This window comes from Belonocnema kinseyi, chromosome 4, assembly GCF_010883055.1.
Source record: "Belonocnema kinseyi isolate 2016_QV_RU_SX_M_011 chromosome 4, B_treatae_v1, whole genome shotgun sequence".
Lineage (NCBI taxonomy): Eukaryota > Metazoa > Arthropoda > Insecta > Hymenoptera > Cynipidae > Belonocnema > Belonocnema kinseyi.
Genome location: NC_046660.1, coordinates 48,334,415 through 48,344,219, shown reverse-complemented (window position 1 = coordinate 48,344,219; position 9,805 = coordinate 48,334,415).

Sequence of the window (9,805 nt, the reverse complement as noted above, 5' to 3'; positions counted from 1 at the left end):
AGGATATTTTTATTTTAATTCGGTTCTGGGAATATCATTCGGGATTTCTGAAAGATAATTTTTGGATTTGTAAGGATTTGTTGAGGAGAAAGTAAGTGGTCTTACGGTGTTGTTGAAATTTAATAGGAGACTTTTTTTGTTTAAATCAACATGAAATCGAGCTTGATTTCAAAATGAAAAATTTTCATTTAAATTTTAGGGTAACTCCGTAGATTGATTTCTACATTGTTTGGAATTTCTGACTTTGTTAATATAATTTTGTAAACTATATGACAGAGAGCCTGGTTAAAATTTTTTTTTTTAAATACGCGGAAGTAAGTTATTATTTTATTATTTACTAGGATTATTTTGTATTTTTGAAAATAAATAATATTGATGTTAGGCCGGTACAAGTATTAGAAATTGTAAGTCTATGATAAAAAGGAATAAAGCCAAAAATAAAAATCTCAAAATATTTCAGGATGAACACTAAAACACTAAAAGAACGGGACATTAAAACTCGACGAAAAATTCCTGGTCATTTTCCGGTTTTGTTCTGGCTGACGGAAATATTGACCTTTGAACAATTGATATTTACATTAGAAAAATTAAACGAATTACTCATTTCTAACTTTCTGAAAACAATAAGAAGCTTTAGTGTATACATGAGGCAATCCAAAGGTAATATTGTAAAACTTGTTAACAGGTTACATCACCAAGAAATAGAATAACATAAAATTATTTACGCACTAAATCTATTTCACTTTTGTTTATTTTTCTTAACAATAATTCCATAAAAATGTAATGAAATGTAATTAAATAGCAGCAAACCTTCCCTAGAAATATCATAATACCGAATCATCTAATTTATTACAATAGCATTATCTAATTTGAATAAGCGTCATCATGCGACATTCTATATTAGAAGTTGCTTTGAAATTGCCCATTATAAATGGTAAAAAATTTTCATAAGTAGCCTACAAAATTTCCTAAGTTAGAATTTTAAGCTTGAAAAATGACTAAATCTCTAAACGAGAATCACTTTCGTTTCTTTCAAATTGAAAAGCACGAACGAACTAATCAAAGCAGGCTCCATGTATCTTCCAGAAAAAGAGACCCATCGTCTATTAAAACAAATTTGGTTAAAAAGTACTAAAAACACTTTATATTTTAAAATGTTTCATCGTTCTTCTTGTACTATGAAAAATTAAGGCACTTCAGAAAGAAACATTTCATAATTTATTATCGTTCTAAACTGGACAATTTTAAACATAAGATTTCAAATGAAGATCAGCATGGCTTGAAGAAACAGATTACACAGTCTTGCAAGGTTCAGTTACAGAAACGATAGGGGGTAATTTTGAGTAATTTTTTGAAATTTTTGCCGACTAGATCATGACCCTAATGTTTCAGCTACGCTTGTAAGAATTTAATTACATAATGCGTTAAAATCGATATTACATTTTAGTACACCAAACTCTCGCTTTCAGTCACTCCGTTCTCAGCCTTCCTAGAACTGCTGGCTCAAGCAGTTTCTCAGGGGAGCAGAGCAAGAGCGGTTGCGACATTATTTATGTAAATATATTTTTCCTGTACTTGTGTCAGCGAAATATTGAAAACGAGACGCAGATCACTTTTGTCTCTCACGTCGATCAGAAGTCCTCTACATACGGCTGATTTTCGTACAAAAACTTTACTTTGCTCTACTATTTCCTTTTTTTAATTGATGTTTCGGCATCACATTTACAAGGTGGAAAAACTTTATGAAATCAATATTTTTGCATTTTCATTAAAAATAAAATTTATTATAAAAAATTTGTTTCACTGAATTGGTTTATAAAAATAAAACCCGAGTGTCCAGAAAATAAACAATCAAGGGTATTAAATTTTCAGTCTTCCAGGTATTTATGAAAGTGCTTTGGTGCTTTTTGGGTGGCATTCTGAAGAACGCGCGTTCAAATCTAACCGATCGGACTTTTTTTTATATTGACAAGAAATCGAATCATTGCTCAAAGATTTTAAGTAATTTTGTAGAATTTTTAAGAAATTTCAGTAGAATTTAAATGAGTTTCAAGATTTAAGATCAAATTTCTTAAAATATATATTGATTTCTTGAAAATCTTTTAAAATATCTTGAAATATTTTTGAATTAAGTTTGAGTCTTGTTTAATGACATAAAATATTCAATAATAATTTGTAATATATCTAAGATCTTAGTACATATATTATTATCAGCTTAGCAACAATTTTTATAGAATGGGCCACAAAAATGTGCAAGCGGCCCTACGAAGCTATAGGTTATGTTTCAGATTATTGTTGTCATACTTCAATCTAGGTTAGCCGCGAGGCTTTAGGCTTCAGGGATGCAAAACGTTTAGGGTTCGATCTCATGGCAAATAAAATTTTTTATAGCGTTCGTTTATGAATAGTGTAGTGATTGTGTAATAGCAAATAATTGTGTACTTGAACATGTGATCTAATATTGAAGTATAAAGTAATAATATAATAATACAAAAGATTAATTTTTTTGTTATGAAAAATTGGTTCCGAGACTTCTTCGATATTAAAACTGAATTGAAAAATAATTCAATTAGCATCGCGTTAACATACGAGGAGTGTTCAAAAAGTAAGTTTCCCTACTCTGCCGTTTTGCCCTAGCACCATCTAGCGAGCGAGGACCAACATAGTTTTAGTTTAGGATATACCGATAAAAGCGGAACTGGTCTTAGCTGCCGAAAAAATTTTGTTTATTAGTACCGGCTCGGAAACCATGGAGTTACCTGTGAAAAACATGTCCCTTGTGAGTTGCGTGCAGTTATTCGCTTTTTAACTGTGAAAGGGCCTAATGGCAAGGAAATTCACACTGACAAATATGGATTTCAGGAAGCATTGAGTCCAAAATTCTGTCAATTGTAAAGCGCCTATCCGCCAAAATGATTTTTTCGACTGCTGCGACTGCGTCATCTTTAATGGCGGTTTATGGCCTGCCTGCACGCTGCTCATCATGAACTTCTCCGCGTCCCTCAAGAAAATATGTACACCACCGATGCACTATTTGCACACTCATGCATTTATCACCAGAAATATACACTAATTCAGTATGAATTTCGTTGCCTTTAAGCCCTTTTGCAGTTAAAAAGCAAATAACTGCACGCAACTCACAAGTGAACACGTTTTTCACAGGTAGCTCCATGGTTTCCGAGCCGGTACTGATAAAAAAAATTTTTTCGGCAGCTAAGACCGGTTCCGCTCTTATCTGTATATCCTAAACCAAAACTATGTTTGGTCCCATCTTGCTAGATGGCGCTGCGGCAAAACGGAAGACTAGTAAAACTTACTTTTAACACACCTCGTACATAAGAAGACTGTTGTCATTCATTATGTATTCAATTTCAGTACGCACTACATTCATGTATTGGTCACATGAAGCAATAAATGAATTGGAAAAGAATTCTTCACGAACATGCTGGAACTAGAAAAATTATTCATTTTGAATGAATCGTGAAGCCAGAAATTATAGTTTCTTTATACCGCTACAGTTCATGACGAGTTCGCCCGAATTCTTTTTCAATTCCTTCCAAATTAATTTCCGCGGTCATACTACGATTGTAATATGAATTGAGAAAGAATTCTGTATAAACAAAAACGGAATTTTTTTAGGAATTCATGTTCGTAAATTTACATTCGTTTTTCATTAATAAAGAATTCAGTTTCCCGTCTGCGAATGATGTCACTAAATTCAAAATTCGACGATCTTTTGACACGTATAAAAAAAAGAGGAGATATTTAAACTCTAAATCAAAAAGCACATTTTTAATAGCTTTTTCTATTGTTTAGAATATTCAGGATTCCAAAATAATCCTGTGACATCTCATAGCCACTAATGTTATCAGTTTATTTTACGAACGAGTAAGTTTAATTTGGAAAAGATTTTCCTCAATTTCAACATTTGTTTGTAAGGGAAGAAAAAATTTTGATGCAATTTTTTATGATTTTTGACGATGCAGTTTTTCGGAAAATATAAATAATAAAAGTTGAAAATAAGGTAATAGCTTCTGACAATATAGCGTCATAAAATTTTGGCTTTTTCACAGATGCGTTCAGTTATAAAGATGCTAAAAACTGGGCCAAATATATCCATAATGTAAAGAGAAATATCAGTCTCCTACACTAGTCAAGCAAAACACTGGCAAAGTTACTTTCAAGAAATTATTAAAACACTAAGATTGACAGACTTTCAAACACTGCTAACAAAAATGACTATTACGTATACTGATCAAACTGGTACAAAGCTTTATTTATATCAATTTATAAATTAAATTTTGCATTATTTTATAAATTTCTTACTTTTGTCACAATACAGTTAAACTAAAAGCTCACTGGGCTGGTAAAACATCCAAGGGTTTCTGGCGGACCCCTTTATGGAAATTACGTATTTAAAAAAGCCACTTTTCATTGCGCCCAAAAATATGTTAATGTTTCAATAAATGTTTAAAACACTGTAAATCATTTAAATTTTTCTAATTATTCTAGAGACATTTTACTAATTAAAACAAATAAAATAAAATATAAGCGTTTATTAATGATACACGGTATTGTGCAAATTTCAACTTTATTGACATAATAGGAATGCATTTCAGAAAGTGATGAATATGCTAAAAGCAAAAATAAGAATTTTTGACACACCTATGTATTTCACCTTATTTATTTAAGGTTGAAAATAATTGCGCACAATCTCAAATTGCATTGAAAACAGTTGACAATGAAAGTGCTCTAATTATTTAATGACCGAAATGACCAAACAACTAGTAACTATTTTCACTTAATGGCTTTTGCAGGTAAAATAAACTTTTGATTTGTTAGCATTTAATTCCTTTAATTATGAAATATTAGTCTTTTATTGGTAAAAAATTAGATTTGTAAAACAATAAGTACAATGTTTAATAATTGAAATTCAATGAGCTATCAATAAAAGCAGTAATGAAGATTCCAATAATTATATTAATTTCTATGTTAATCCCTCGAATCAAAAGTGGGCTGAGAGAATGGATGTCAGTAATATGTTCAAAACAAAACAAAAAATTTTTAAATAAATTTTCGTTAGTAAGATCAGTCAAATCGCAGGGATCCCAAGGAGTTAAAAAAAAAATTTTGTAAGAAAAAAGTTATTTGACGAAATATACGCTGATAGGAACCCGGGTACCGAGTTGAGCACACTAGGTTTATTAAAATTAAATATACATCTAGGTTTTCTATCTAGATTAAATCTAGCTTTGAAGTGGCCTTTTCTAATAGTGCGTAATATTGTTTTAGAATGGTAAGATTTTTGACATTTTTTCAATTCATTGAAACAAACGCTCCTCAATTCAAAAACATTTGATTGCAATGCTCCTAACAATTGTTCAAAGATGTGTGTGGATGTGAACATGTTACACATTTTTTTATGAATGCGATACCTTAAAAACAATCAAAAATAAATTGATGAAATTTTAAGGATTGATTTTCGCTACTAATATCATGAAACTGACCGGAGGATTTCTGAACATATTTATTGCATTTTCTTAGCTCCTTATAATACAACAGATTCTCACTTTCAGTCGAGTTTCAAGGTCTGCCTTTAAATAGCCACGGACTGCATTCGGGAGGGGGAGAAGGGGTCGAAACGTAAACAGTTAGGGCCGTCTGAACCGCTTCCAATTGGAAGGCCGAAAGCGGAGGGACTAAAAGCGAGAGTTTGGTGTATTTTAAAATTCGGTTTTTTATAGTAAAGTTTTTTTTCATTAACATAATTGAAAGTTGATGCAAAAATATAAAAGATTCTTTAGTTCTAGATGAATCGATTGACTTATAATAATAATATTACATTTCATCAAAGAGGAAGGCAGTGATTGTCATTTATATTATATTTGAAATCGATTTCTATAGTAATATTGTTTTACCATACTCATGAATTAAATTTGATTCGAGAAAACATGAGATGTGTCGATTTGAGGCGAATCGATTAACCTATCATAATGATACATTTGATTGAAGAGTAATAAAGCTATCTGAATGCATAATATTTGAGAATACAGTTTCTTCTGGTAAACATTTTTTTCTTATCGTCATTGAAAATTGATGCGACAACAGAAAATATTTAAAAAATCACTAATGCTTCCTCTCTGAGGAAGTAAATACATTTTCTAATGGAAAGCAATGTGCTCCTAAATTGAACCTCATATAACTGTAAATACAAAGAAAGTAGAAGTAGAAGAACTAGATCGAATCCACAGCTACTTTTATTTGCCAAATTAAGTTAAGTCCTCAAAATTTGTGTTTTATGGGATAATATATCTTTTTCTGGGTAAGAATTTTATAATTAATTTTTTAAATTTCCTAGAACTAAAAAATTATGTTCCCTTTCCTGGAGGTAGAGTTTCTTCAGTTGAATAATAATAATAATAATAATATAGAATTATATACTTAATTATAAATTTGACTCAAGTTTGGACTTCCTTAAAATGGGCGAAACCCCCAGTTTTTGATATTGTTTAGCTCTTCATTTTTTGAAAAAAGTAATTATTGCTTCTTCTATTGTCGATAACTCTGAGAAAATCTTTGAAATTTAGTTTTTTGTAATCATTTTAGTAGGGTGATAAGAAATGCAAATGAATTAGTTGCACATTTTTTATTTTCCCTAACATAAATATTTACAGAATAAAATTTTTATCTTGTTAAATATTACATAAAGAATTTTTTATAAATGACATGGAACCATTTTAAACTTATATTTATAAATAAATAGTTTATTATTCTCAGGTCTACACAGCCTTATTTACTTGAAATAAGTGAAATATTTAGTTCAAAAAAATGAAAAATGGTCTAATTTTTTATTGAAAAGTGGCCAATATTCAAGGGTAAAGAGGAAAGTTCATAAGAATTCATGCTGAGTTGAAGAAAAATTCAAGCCAATTGAATATAATGAGAAAAAAATAAAATATTGCAATGAGCTCAAAAATGAAATTGAGGAAAATTCAAAGTAATTAAAAATAATGTAACGTATTACCTTCGAGTTTATTTTAATATTTTAAAGACATAATTGATTGAATTTAGAAGAATTCTTGTCTATTAGAAAAATTCAAGAGAATTCCGGCGAACGCAAAAGGATTTAAAAGAATTCAACTATAAATTTATAAGAACTCAGGGTGAATTTCAAATAAATTTAAATAAATTGACATAAATATTTGAAAATGGATTATGAAATACCGTAACATGTTATAAAATTCAGTGATATTTCTTGAAATCTTGAAAAATGTAACAAAATAAAGTAAGATATTATCAAGTACGAAGGTCATCAAGGAATGCAGTTAAAGTTTAAAAGTTACAAAAGGCGGTTACGTAATTGAAAAAAAGTATCGTAGATCCCACCAAATTTGTATACAAAGTTCGGAAATCGTTTTTTTTTTCAATTTTGTAAGCCACATAATAGTAATTTAATCATCCTTATCACTTCTTTACTTTGGTTACCTAATATATGATACTTGCTTTTTGTCAATCTTGACTTTGAAGATGAGTCTTTGTTTCAGAATATATCTCAATAAAAATGCTAGTTTCTTATAAGAAAAAGAAAGTTTTACTAACGTCCAAAATGTCTACTCTCGATCTAAAGTCATTCTAAATGGGTCTGGAACGTTTCATTTTTTCCAGAGCTAGTTGGGTGCCTTTGAGAAGGTTTTGAATTTCACAATATCAAATGTTAGCTTCACATTGCGCAATTTGAAACAACAAATTACAAAATAGAAGAACAGCGCATTCAAACATTCAAATAGTATGTTTGAAAATTCTGAATTGTTTGAATTAAATTATTAATAATCAAGAGAATCACTAAAAAATATTTCAAAATTTATAAGCTTTAAGAATTAAAAAATTTAAAACCTGAGTACTAGAATGACTTCGAAAAATACATTATTGAAGCCTCTAATTTGCTGATTAGTGGGAGATGACAAGTGAATTTTTCTTTTACGGAGTAGGGCATATGAGAGTTCTCCTACTCTAAAATTCTGTTAGTTCTCCTAAGTCAGGTACCAGCATACGATTAGTAAACTTTACAATTTATTTATCACACTTCAGAATCTTCAAGTTAATCAAAAAAGAAGTAAGACTTTAAATTTAAATTAAAATAAAATTTTATATTTATTTTTTTACATAATTTCAGAATATGTGGGGTTTAGAAAGGAATCAGCAACACCTGATTGCGAATATTCTTTTCAGTCTTATTTTACGAGCAAGTAAGTTAAATTTTAAAAACTTTTTTGACACATTTTCTAAATAATTTTTTTGAAGAAACCAAAATTTTTTGTGTAATTTTTTAAATTTTGGATGATGTAATTTCATAGAAAAAACAAATGTAAATAAATACATTTCAGAAAGATCATGTGTAAAGGCAATGGCTTCTTGCATTAAAGGTTTCCAATTTTTGTGTATTTTCCAGGTGCATTTAGTTATAAAGATGCTCAAAACTGGGGCCAAAGATATCCAGACTGTAATAAAAAACATCAATCTCCAATAAGTGTTAAAATGTCTGGCATGAATGATTTTCCAATTATTAAACAAACACTGAAATTTATAGACTTTCATAAATTTCCAAAAAACATGACCATAGAAAATACTGGTCACACTGGTATTAAACATTTACTACTTAAATTATTAGTTTAATTCTGATGCATTTTAATTTATACATTTTTTTACTTTTTCTATCATGAAGTCGAAATAAAAGCTGAATGGCATAAAGAGCCTCCAAGGCTTACGGGTGGACCCCTCAATGAGACTTACGTATTTGAAAAAGCGACTTTTCATTGGGCTAATAAAAAGGTAAATTTTTCCAAATGTTTAAACAATCTATAAATAAAAATTAATAAAACTTCTCTAATTAAAGTAGTGAACTTTTACCACTTAAATTCTAAAAAACGCACATAGAAATGTTCATCAAAAACGCGGAATTGTAGAATTTTTGAAATTTTGGAAACAAAAAATGCAATAATGTAAGCTTGTCAGTAGTTTACGTGAAAACACTAGAATTAGTTATACACCTGCATGGAAAAAAATTATCAATTCATGTAGGAAGTGTATTTAATTGTCCGCATTTAGAACCAATAAAATATCATTCATTCAGCTAGTGACCTTTGACTACTTGAATTAAAAATAAATAAATAAAAATATTAATTAAAAAATCTGGAATTGCAAAATGTATTCGATCCATGAACATATACTTTACATCAAGTAAATGCTTTTGGTTAAAGAAAATGGTAGTTAGAAATGCGGACAAACACACGTGTTTTCTTGGTTCAATAATAATTCTTTTTCCGTGCATGCAGGTCACCTTACTTATTCAAGGCTAAAAATAATTATGCAGAATCTCAATTTTATTTCGAAAACAATCAACAAAAAATGTTCACTAAAGCTTATATCACTTGAATGACCATGAATTAGTCAATTTTTACTTAAGGAATTTCGTTGGTAAAATAAACTTGTATTTGTTCGCTATGCAATTCGTGAAAGTCAAACATTCATTTGAAGGGTCCGCGGTCTATACCTGTTAACTGAATTTTTTTATTGATTTTTTTTTTACTTTCCGGCAGATTTCTTATGTGCAGTTAATGTCCAGCACACGAAACGTTAAAATGCATTTTAGTTTTTTTTTATTGAATTTCAAAAATCGCGTTTTATTATCTATAGCATGGGTCCTTGGAACGATTATCCTTCGCCCTGTAAAATTTCTAAAATGTCAGTTAACATGAATAGACCGCTGACCCTTTATTTTATAAATCAATTAGTGTAATTCTATTAA